The sequence below is a fragment of the Sus scrofa genome, chromosome 6 (genome assembly GCF_000003025.6).
Source record: "Sus scrofa isolate TJ Tabasco breed Duroc chromosome 6, Sscrofa11.1, whole genome shotgun sequence".
NCBI lineage: Eukaryota > Metazoa > Chordata > Mammalia > Artiodactyla > Suidae > Sus > Sus scrofa.
The window spans coordinates 144,626,105-144,638,792 of NC_010448.4; the positions used below are offsets into that span (position 1 = coordinate 144,626,105).

Genomic DNA, 12,688 nt, shown 5'->3' on the forward strand with positions numbered 1-12,688 from the left:
AACTTCCTGATATTTATAAAAACTACCATAATTAAAATTCTAATTGGAATGATAACCAGGAAAATATCTATAATAAATCACCAACAAATTCAATAAGTAAAAGAAGACTGTGTAATAGAAAAAGATGAGAACATTAATAGGTACCACATTTCACTGATTCCAGAATGCACATTTTCTATATTTTAGCACCTCTAAAGGCAGAGCAGCTATTTCAACTGAAAATAGGTTTTTTCAATATAGTTTAGTACCAGAAGGTATATTTGAAATTTTTCTTGGTGGTACAAAAAATAATGGTATGTTTCACAATCAATAGTCTCTCACAGGGTTAATGAAATGCCATACTTTACAGAGGAATAAATATACCTGGTCAATGAACATAAAAATATAACACACTAAGAATATGCAATTCAACTGACAGAGAAACAAATGGAAATTCTATGCTTAATTTTGGCGTTTCAGATCAAGAAATATAATTTCCTCATGGTAACACCAATGTTGGCTATAGTGCCAGAAAGTGGTTCATCTATACTCTTAGTAAGAAAGCAGCTTGGTACAAACTATTTGAAGAAATAAGATTGTATCAAAAGTCTTTAAAATATACTTTCTCTTTCACAGGGAAATATGCATTTAAGAAATTAACCAGTAAAAGTCATCTTTTTACTTTTTTTGGTCACCCAACCTCTTTCCCCCTTTTGTTTATTTGTTGTTGTTGTCCTTTGTATTTTAAATGCCTTTGTGAACCACTCTTTTTCCATTATGACTTGAGTTGCACTGCTATCTCTCGTTTCAGAGCTAAGCCACTCAATGCTTTCCACCCATCCAGTCACAGTCACAGATTTAAGGGTGGACTCATGACTCAATATGGTCCTATGAGTCAGCTAGGCACACGGTTTTTATCCAATTCTGAGAAAAAAACCTTCCCTATTTTCACTGGACTGGAACACAGAGGAACTTGGCTGGGGCCATTTTGTCACCACATGAAGCCTGAGATAAGGCTAGTATGGTAAAGGACAAGGTTGAGAGGTGAAAAGGCACTGGGTCCTGCCAGAAGTTATTCAAGATCTGGATCAAGAAGCATCAACGCTAGCCCCAGACTTTGCAGTTACATGAGTTAATAACTTTATTTATTTATTAAATTATCAAACTGTTGGAGTTCCTGTCATGGCTCAGTGATTAACAAACTTGAATAGTATACATGAGGATGTGGATTCAATCCCTGGCTTTGCTCAGTGGGTTAATTGCCATGAGCTGTGGTGTAGGTTGCAGGTACAGCTCGGATCTGGTGTTGCAGGCCAGCGGCTACAGCTCCCATTCAACTCCTAGCCTGGGAACCTCCATATGCCATGGGTGAGGCTCTAAAAAAATTATTTAATTGCCCATTTATTATCTATTTTGCTTAAGTTAGTTCAGGTTGAATTTTTTTTGTCACTTGCAGTCAGAGTGGTCTTAATTGATATGAATGCTGAGAATATAATTAAGGATGTACTCCAAAATTTTGATCTAAGTAGAAACATTACAGGATTATGGAGCATAGTGAAAAAACTGAAAATAACTAAAATATCCAACAACAGAAGAGGAGTTAATAACTAAGACATTCACAGAGGTACTGTGTGTGTGCCAGGCACTATTCTAGACACTCTACATACATAGTAACCCATCTAATCTTCCCAAGACCCCTACGCCATAGGAACTAGTACTATCCATATTTTGCAGATGAAGAAAATGAGACATAAGGAGGTGAAATAACCAGCTCACAATCATCCACTTAAGTAGTAGAGGTGAATATGAATGTAGGCAGTGTAACTCCAGAAACTATGCTTTTAACCATAAAGCTATACTAGTTCTCAAGTCAGTTGTAGTCTATCTATACAATGAAGTATGTATCAAAATATTGAAAATACATTTACTGATCTAGAATATACTCATAATATATTGCAAAGGAAAAAATCAGGTTATTAAAAAGAATGTAAATTTCTAGTTTCCAGTTCAGCTTAGTATGAGAATCTCTGGTTGCATCCCTTTTGCTGCAAATGGCATTATTTCCTTCCTTTTTATGGCTGAGTAGTATTCCATTGTGTATATAGACCATATATTCTTAATTAATTCATCTGTTGATAGACACTTAGGTTGTTTCCACGTCTTGGCTATTGTGAATAGGGCTGCTATGAACATAGCTAAGGGGGAGGGGAAAAAAGGAGCTTAGAAACTGCCACTCCAACGCAAGTAAAAAGCTAAACAAATTGAGAAATGAGCCCTTCTTGAATCCGTCAAAAATGTGATGCCACAGGGCAAAACCACTGCCCCTCAAGTTGGAGAAACAGGCAGATGCAGAGAATCACAATTTACTGGAGCAGAAACACTGTGGCAAAAACCTCTGTGGGAACTAGTGTTGAGGTTGGAGAAACTTACCTTTAATTAAGGAATCACTGGGGGTTCAGTGTGGACAAGCCTGAGAGAGACAACCTCCAGGGAAACTCAGTCGTAGGAGGTCCCTAAATTTTAATGAGTTTTACCTGCAGGATCTCAGCTAGGTTCTCACATTGACTGCTGGAGAAAAATCCCCTTGTGTTTCCAACAAGAGGAAGGGGAAAGGAACCCTTTTGAAATATACCAGAACATTCTGTTGTTAATGAGTCTTGCCTTCAAGAGAAAGAATTTTAACAGAGCCTGAACTATTCAGGTGTTTTCCAGAGTCAAACCAAGCTGGGAGATAGGAAATACCCAACTGCAGCCTTCTTTAGCCATCCTGCTTCACCTAAAGTATGGGAACTGGGAGGACTTATAAGGACAGCTAAGCTCACAGTCTAAGAGGCACAGGCTCACTGAAAGACCGAGACCTCATAGAGTATACAACACTTCCCCTTCAACCACACCTTTCCATCACATTACTAAAGGCCTATTTATCGCAGTTCCTTTTACTCAGTATATCATGTCCAGCTATCAAGAAAAAAATTACAACACATACTAAAAAAACCAATTCAAAGAGACAAACTATCAGAAACAGACTTAGCTATGGCAGGGATGGTGGAATTATCAGACTGGGCATTTAAAACAACTATGCTCTACATGGTAATGGGTCTAGTGGATAAAGTAGACAGCATACAACAATAGGTGGATAATGTATCCAGAGCAATGAAAATTCTAAGAATCAGAAAGCACATGTGTGGCTATATCATATATGTATATGTGCATTTTCTTTTCTCTTCAGAAAACGTGTGTTTCTTATACAATAGTAAGTAGTTTTTAAGAAATTATTCCTCTTTACATTTTTTGAAAATTAGGTAGTTGGTAATTGTGGCCTTAATTATCTTAGATAAAATAGGTTCAAAAAGTCAATTATCAGCAATTTCATATGGTTCAATGTAATAGGTAACCTTCCTTGGTCACTGGAGACAAAGCATGGACATTCAGCTTCTTTTCATTAGGAGACAGCTTTCCCATTCGTCAGCCTTCATTGCCTTTCTGCTCTCTCCCTTTATCTCCTGCTTCCAAGGATAATTTAAAACAACCACACATTCACAAAACTCGTTTAAAAGTGTCATATTGATTGCTTGTGTGCTTTATATTCCCATCTCAACTTGCCCTGCTGTTAAGATTTAGGCTCCACATTTCCACTGCATTGTGCCTCATAAATCCAGAGGTAAACAGCAGGCCAAATGCCTTCTGTTCTAGGAATTAGCACGAGTGGGTGTGCATGCACGCCTGCACGCGCACACATACATACAGCTAAAATTATGTTACTCATCCAAGACTTGTAACACAAAGATGATTTCAATGCAGCAAAATAGAGTATTAAACTTTAATGTAGCCTTGGACATTTAACACATGTGTCCTCCAACTCCAGGGTACTAGAGGAGAAGATGGAATTCCATACAAGAGTCCCACAAATTTATCAGCAGAAAGAGCTCCCATTGAAATGAAGGAGCACCCATGAATGCCAATGGCAGATGAAAGTAGAAAAAAATAGGCAGAGGAAAGAAGGATCGTATCCTGGGACAGTAACCAGCGTATCCATTAGGATTGCTGCTAGTAAGAGAACACCCAACTAACATTAGGTGAAACAAATATGTGGGTATTTTTTTCATATAACAATAAATTTGTTGCTCTCGGTGATTGCTAGTGTTGGTTCAGCAGTTCAGTGATGACATCGTTTTGTGCTTTTACTCAGCTATGCATAGCCTGTTGGCTATTTGACCTCACACTTGTCACATCATATATACGACATGGCAGTTGTAGCTTTTCATGACTACAAAATGTCTGGCACATAGTAGGTTTGCACAAAGGCTAGTACCTTTTTCTGCCCAATTTCTAGTCTTCAGGGTAGAGCTTGAAAGAGAAAAAAAAGACTTAGTTCTGCTTTGCTCACTCAGTAGCTATGCTTCCCCCAGAGGAGGGTTTGCTTGACTTCTCTCTCAGCATGGAGCACTCTTGTTGGGCAGACATCCTGCCAGGACCCTCAGAGGTGGGGGTTTTCTTACTACATGATCACATACTGATCTGGCCCACTGAGCCATGGCTGAGAAATCAGGGTTGGGCTCACTGCATGGGCACTACCTGAGCCATGGGAGTTTGTACAGAGGAGAGCTGAGCCCACTGAGCTGCTTTCTTTATGAGGTAGCTGTGTACACTGTGGGCTCCTGACATCTGAATTTTCAGAGGTGCCTCATGCTAACCCTGCCCAGTGGAGTGAGGCACATTAGTGGGAAAAGCATTCATAATAAAGAAAGGAATGATGTCTTATGGGAAGCTACTACTCTTTAGTGCTACTAATAGCAGATATGAAGTTTGTTCTTCCATTCATCAGCAGGTATTTTTTTGAACATTCATCATGTGCCAGGCACTGTTCCAGGTCCTTAGGATATAGCAGTGGATTTAACAGACTACATCCTCATCCTCTGTATGCCTCCCCCCCTCCCACACACACACAGAGCAATGCTTTCTCTGCCCTCCTCTGCCCTGCTCTATGCCCCAGAAGGCTGCCCTCTTGCAGACTTCACAACACAGACTGCCTGGCTTTCTAGCTCTTGGTAGGGGTTTGGCCAATGGCAGGTACAGTGGGAGACTGGAAGTTGAGAGGTGAGAGGAGAGAGGGCATTTCTTCCCCTCACTCTAAAGGCTTTGGCCCATGGATTCTGGTTATGGCTACATCTCTCCAGACCATGAGCTGCTACTAGGTCGTCAGTTCTCCATGGCCTCAGCTCTCACCAGAATCTGTAACTTCTCTCTTCTTGCTCTTACAGCTCTAAGTGTGGTAACATCCTCCTACCACTACTAGTCTACAGCTCCTTCGGTGTTCCTTGCTGGATAATTCTTCTCACACTGTAAGTATTTCCTTAATTAAAGTTCCTTGAACCATTGCAATTGCATTCTACTTTCTTCTAGGATTCTGACTCCAAGTTGGCTACATAATTAGTGAGGCCCAGTGCAAAATAAAAATGGTGGGCAGCTTATTCAAAAGGCAGAGAAAAGGTGTTGTTAAAACTTACATAAAGTACTAAAATATAAAAATTTTTCCTTTGTTTATAAAATGTAACCAGAGTAACATTGATATATGAGTAATAACCTATATATTGAAAAAGTAGTATTTCTGGTATATCATAAATTTATATAATATAGTAAAGAACATTAATGTAATAGCTTGATCATAAGATTTTTTTCTGGATCACTTTTCTGCAAACTAAATTATTAGGTCATCAAAATTTATACTTTTAGCAACTTCAATAAATAAAATTAAATAAACATTAATCACTCTAGGCAAATGAGAGACTGCAAGTGTTTGAAAAAGTTTAATTTTGAGAAACATATTTCTGCTGATGCACCTATTAATAAGCTGATAAAAATATTTCATAGGCTGTGACAAATGGGGATAAATTTCAAGCAAATTATTTTAAAATATAAACGTTATTAAATTTAGGGCTGGTGATTCTTGTAGAATAATTTTTTAAAAAAGATTTAATTCCTTATACAAATGAATTTCAGGTAAGTTTACATTAATTTTAAATATGAATTTATGCAATGGTGTTTTAATATTATCTTTGACTTTATGGCTATCATTTGAGAAACTGAAATTGACTTCATGATTTGTGTATAATTTTAACTGCCTATTTCTGCATTCTATCACTGTATCTTCAATTAGAAGGAAACAGTCATTTAAAAATTATATTCCTTGTTAATAATTGGTTCATCTGAAGCTTTATATGATAATGGCATCCTTTCCTTTTGAATGTAATGTCTTTACATTTAATTTTTGTTTCCAAGCTTGTAATTATTTACTTCATAATATTGCAGCAGCTTTATTTCAGGGATCTCAAACTCTGAAGAATTATAATAACTCCCGGATATGCTTTATTGTAATTTCAATGTATGTTTCTTTTATTTTGTCATTATTTGCTGACAAAGTTTACAGTCTGAGCACAAACAATTTCTGTCTAGCACTTAGAATGGAAAGTTAATATTTGTGCAAAGCCTTAAGGGCAAGCTCCAGGGACAGACGGGCAGGCCAGCCTCCCACCAGGAGCCATGGAGTTGCTCCCCCATGTGTGGAATCTCTCTTCTCTCCTTCATCTTTGGCTTCTGCTGCTTTTGCTGCTGTTGGTACTGCCACTCTCAGTGACTGGAGCCTCATCCTGGCCCTAGCCACTCTCTCAAGATTCCAAAGCATCCTGAACAGGCTCATGGTGTTTGTATGCACATCAAATGGCCAGGCCAACTGTGCACGTGGGCATTGCTGCTAGACCACCACCGCATGTGTGTGCTATTGTCCAGATTTCCTCTCTACTTGTCTTCTGCACATATCCCATCGTAACATTGGACTGTATGTATTGCACACAAGTTCAAAGATATTTATAAAGTATTTCAAGACAGCAGCATTAGGGACTTAAACCAAGTGCAGGTCACACACTTGGGAAACCAGCCCTGGTCTAACACATACAGTTCATGAAATTTATCTTCATGAGATCATGCAAATAAACAAGGAAATGTATACTAAGATACCTAGTGGTGAGAATAAAGTGTTACAGAAAACAAAGCAGAGCAAGGAGATGAAGTCAGGGGACAGGACAGGTTGTGCCTACTCTAGCTGGAATGGTCAGGTCAGGCCTCTCTGATGAGATGACATTTGAGGAGAGACAAGAATGAATTGAGGGATCGAATTTTGGTGATGGCGTGGTTGGGGCAGGCAGAGTGATCCCAGCAGAAGGAGGAGCAGTCCCAGTGTCTGACTTGGGAACATGCTTGGAGAGTTCAAGCAAAAACAAGAGAGACAGTGTGCCAGGAGGGCAGCAAGCAAGGAGGAGAGTAGTGGAAAGTGAGGTCCGGAGAGGGCAGTGGGGCATGATTGGACTCTGGTTTTATGGGGAGTGTGTGGGATGCCAGTAGAAAAGAGTTGAGCACCAGAAGAGATGAGATCAGGAGGTCGGTGGGGGGTAGGAAGATGTGGGGTTGTTCCCTGCAACCTCTCTGGTGCCACTCTTGTGACCTCATGCATTGCCTTGGTCAAAGCAGTCTTTGCGGAGTTCCCGTCGTGGCGCAGTGGTTAACGAATCCGACTAGGAACCATGAGGTTGCGGGTTTGGTCCCTGCCCTTGCTCAGTGGGCTAACGATCCGGCGTTGCCATGAGCTGTGGTGTAGGTTGCAGACGCGGCTCGGATCCCGCGTTGCTGTGGCTCTGGCGTAGGCCGGTGGCTACAGCTCCGATTGGACCCCTAGCCTGGGAACCTCCATATGCCATGGGAGCGGCCCAAAGAAATAGCAAAAAGACAAAAAAAAAAAAAAAAAAAAGCAGTCTTTGCTCCCTGGGGTCCTCATTCACGCCATACTTTTTGTCTGGATGCACACTGACCACTCTTCTCATGGGGACTCCCCCTTGCCTTTCTGGTCCCCACTTGAACATCAGCTACTCTAGGAGCTGACACCCTGTCCCATGTGTCTCCCTGTGATTCTGTCTCAGCTCTTTTTAAAAGAAAAAAAATTTTTTTTTAGAGGCACTTTCTGCATTTATTGAGATAATCTTTTGGCTTTTCTTACTTGGTGTGTTAATTTTCTTTTTTTTTCATTTTTTTTATTACTCAATGAAAAAAAATTTTTATTATAGTTGATTTACGATATTCTGTCATCTTCTGCTGTACAACAAAGGAACCCAGTCATACATCTATACACACTCTCTTTCTCATACTATCTTTCATCATGTTCTATCTCAAGTGATTGGACATAGTTCTCGGTGCTATACAGCAGGATCTCTCAGCTCTTTTTAAGTTTCTTTCATGGCATTGATTTAAATCCACATTATCTATCTACTTACTTGACTACAATTTGCATTTCAAAAGACTGTGTTTACTTATTTTTGGTCTATCCCCCCAATCAAAATGTAGAATCGTTCAGGGCTAGGACTATGTTCCTTTTTTAAAAAAAGTTTTTATGCAATTTGGAAATGTTACTTTCTATTTATAGTTATTTCAAAATATTGGCTATATTCCCTGGGTTGTACAGTACATCCTTGAGCCTATCTTACACCCAGCAGTTTGTATCTCTCACTCCCCAGCCAATATATTGTGCTCCCTCTGTGGTAACCACGGGTTTGTTCTCTATATTCATGAATTTGCTGCTTTTTTTTGTTATATTCACCAGTTTGTTGTATTTTTTTAGATTCCACAAACAAGCGATATCATATAGTATTTTTCTTTCTCTGTCTGACTTATTTCAGTTAGTATAATGCCCTCCAAGGTCATACATGTTGTTGAAAATACAAAATTTCATTCTTCTTTAAGGACGAGTAGTATTTTCTTATTTTATATATATATATATAGCACACGCATACATATACACACATATGTATATATAAATCACATCTTCACATCTTCTTTATCCATTTATCTGTTGTTGATGGACACTATGGTTGTTTTTCATATCTTGGCTATTATAAACAATGCTACTATGAATATTGGGGTGCGCATATTTTTTGAACTAGGACCATATCTTCATTCCTCTTACTCCTGGGAAACAGCCTTCTTGTAGCTGCTGGTACATGACAGTGATGAATAACCATTTGCCAAATAAATGAACCTCTCCTCTGTATATATCACCACAATGTCTACTTATGGCTTGGCAATTCTGTACCTTCATAGAATTTCATTCCCACACTTGTCATCTAGTGGTGTGTACTTATCCTTCAAGTTTTAGGTGCATCTCGCATCTTTAACTTCACTGTGGGAAGGCTTGCATGTTACACACACACACACACACACACACACACATACACACAGCACTAAATCCATTTATTATTTCTTCCATGTGTTTTCAGCACCCTCTGTCCCTACCTGTCAAAGGACCCACCACCATTGTATCATATTGTATTATAATTATCTCTTTATATGTCTCTCTCCCCTTAACACTATAAACCCCTTGAGGGCAGAGGGCAAATCCAGCTCAATTTGGCACCCCTTGCTTCTAGCACTGCCCTGGTACATGGAGGGGATATGTTTGGGGAAATAGTAGATGCATCTTAAAATCTTCTTTATACTCAGGCTACTTTTGTGAACAGGTCAAACATTACTCAGACCTGCAGTTAAATTAGCATGCTGTTATTTACATAGTTTTATGATTTTTTAAATGAAAGATTTAAATGTAGTGATACACACTTTCATGCTTTCAGGGTCACCCTCCAATTTGATATCCCATCCCCTACCCCCAATTGTGAAAGAGCATGGTACACTGACAAAGCCTCAGACTCAAAGAGAGAGTGCTGAGCCACAAAGGCACCATGTTGTCTCTGAGATGTTGTTATTAACCAGCATTTACTGCTGGACAGAAGAGACCTGGAGTGAGAACAGGAGAAGCCAGAGGTGGAATGAGGCTGCACTCCATGTCAGCTCTGAAACTAGACAGCCTAGTGCTTTTTCCATTACAGGTGCACGCCGTGAGCCCGTTTTCATTGGCTAGGTGATAATTATCCCTAGGCTGGCAGCCAAAACCTAATGCTGACTCTGCCCCAGCCTGGCAGATGCAGCTGCCATCACAGGGTGGGCTTATTAAATTCATTAGAGGTTAGGGCTGCTGCTCAGAGTGGTCAGCTCAGTGCAGGGCTTGTATCTCACTTTAACCCTTCGCACACGTGTTTTCCTATGACAGCACAATACTTAGTGATCCTCTGATGAAACCCTTTCCCCAGCTGCCTCTCTCTGCCTCCTCCCATTTTAATAAATGTATACTATATATAGTATATATCTCGTGTGTGTGTATATATGTATATATATTATATATATGTATATTCCATGCAAATCACTTTATTGGCATCATCTCACTTAAACCTCAAGATAGCTCAGGGACACAGGCATTGTAATTCCCATTTTACAGATTGGGATTCTGGTCCTCCACGAGGTTCAATAGCTTTCATAAGGAAGAGGCTTGGCCAGGGTTCAAACTCTTACCTGTTGATATATGTGTACTGATATAAGTGTCAAACCACTCAGGAGTAACTGAGAGTTAAAATTGTGTCATAATGTCTATTATCTGGATATATCCTGCCTTGGCTTTATAACTTAAATATTTTAAGTGTGAAATTAAAAACAGAATTATAGACAAAGAATTATAGGTTTAGGAGGGAACTTAATGATGCATGGTCCTTGCCCTCATTGGACAGAAAGGGTAAAAGCAGTGATAGATCCACCTGTGGTCCATCTAGAATAATCCTGTACCCCCTACTTCAGCCTGTTCAGCCCTGGTTGGGACCACCCCATATAGCACTATACCACAGGGATCCCTTCTTCCTATAATCAGCTGTGACTATAGCCTGAGTCCTACTTGCTTGTCATTTTTCTATTTGTCCCCTTTCTCATTAAACACCAAAAACCAGGTGGAAAGACAATCTCTTTCTCTTAGCCCCACCCCCTCCACCCCAACACAGATGTGCTGCGGCCTTCTGCCAGACTGGATTATGAGCCAAACCTTCATATTTGCAGGCTCCTTCCCTGTGAAAAAACTCATGGTCCTCCAGAGACGCTTGCTATAGAAGCTTTTTCCATGCCCCAGGGAGGCAAAGACCAGTCTGCTGGAAGTCCCATAGGAAGCTAGACCCTTATAAGCTCCCAAAGGCCAAGACAAAACCTTTTCATTGTTTCCAGTACATGTGAAAGGAATTTGATATACAATCGCTCAGGAAAAAGACAAGCTTCTTGCTCAAATCAAATCTACTGTATGAGATCTCCAGGATCACCTCTTTGGCAGGTGGCCCAGAAGCTAAGCTTCAAATTCTGTGCCACTGGCCCTGACACACAGGCCTACGCCCCGAGGCCCACTCCTGACCCCAAAGGGAACCTACCTCTGCGTAGCCATGAGCCCTGGCTCAGCCTACACTCATGGAGCACAACAGAGAAGGGTCCCCAGGGAAACTTCACACAAAAACAGATGCCATATCCATTCTAGGAGTCTGTTTTCCATCAAGCGGAAAAGACTAAACACCAGCTTACCAGAGAAATGATTGCCAACTCCTTAATATCAGCTCAGATTCCACCTCCTCTAGGATGTAGTCCCTAAACCCCTGAAGCAATATGCCTGTCTGCCTCCTCCGCATGTCCCTTTAGGATTTTGTTTTGTTTGTTTTAAACATAGGAGCCTATATGGTTTTACGGCTCTTTTCTCAGGTGCCTTTTATGACACAATATGAGTTAGTGACCAGCCAGGCTCAGGCACAAATTTTAACTCTCAGTCACTCCTGGGTGGTTTGATACATAATCAGCAGGCATATATCAACAGATAAGAGCTTGAATCCTGGCTAAGCCCCTTCTTCTTGCAAGTCAATTAACCTAGTGGAGGCCCAGGATCCTGATCTTCTGTAAAAGGGGGATTGCAATGCAATGCCTACCTCCATGAGCTGTCCTGAGGTTTTAAAAAGAGATGCCTCTAAAATGATTAGCATGGTATTTGGTACTCGGTGAGGTACTCGATGTTTTGTTTCCATTCCTGCCCCTCTCTTTATATAAGCATGTAATCCCTACGTAGAAACTCTTGTAGCCAGAAGCATTTCAGAATGGAGAATTTTCATATTCATAGTACCCCCCATCAGGTCTGAGGCAGCACGTTATAAATTAAGCACATTAATATTCTCCAGGGATAGATCTGAGTGCATGGCATAAGTTTAAGTAATTGGGAGAAAGCCTAAAAATGGCTTCAGATCAGTCTCGTCAGGTTTGCAGTCAAACAACTGTTGCAAACTTCTGAAAAATATTTCTGTTTCAGAGTTCTTTGTACTTTAGGACTGTGACTCAGGGATTGCGGACCTGTATTTTTATGACTATTGTTAAAGACATTTCATCCCCACCAGGTATTCAAAACAGGTTTAGCTTTTGTTTGCCTTGGTGCCTGACTCATCGCAGAAATTCAATAACACTTTTTGAATGACTAAGCAAATGGAGGAACAGATGTGTGCTCTTTAAGAATCATTAGCTTGGCCCTTTTCTTGCATCACTCACCTTACTGATGGAATTAATCTTTGTTCTTCCTCTGCATCTCACCTCCTGCACACGTGCATTTGACTAGATGTGGGTAGGGGGCTGGGGTGGGGGTGAAGACAGAACAGCAGCATTAGATCAAAGCTCAAAGGAAAGTGTGGCTCTGGCTTTTTCCTCCTTATGGTTATGAAATTTATTCTTTCTGAGAAAGAAATATTGGATATTTTCTAAAAGATTTGACTTG

At 40.2% G+C, this 12,688-nt stretch overlaps 1 long non-coding RNA gene across 1 annotated transcript in view; it reads left to right on the top strand.

The window, feature by feature from the left end:
• LOC110261446 overlaps positions 1-12,688 on the top strand; it is a 130,564-nt gene that overhangs the window by 34,828 nt on the left and 83,048 nt on the right. The window contains exon 2 of the long non-coding RNA XR_002345529.1: positions 5,241-5,321. This is a non-coding gene — a long non-coding RNA (uncharacterized LOC110261446). The remainder of the gene's footprint in view (positions 1-5,240; positions 5,322-12,688) is intronic.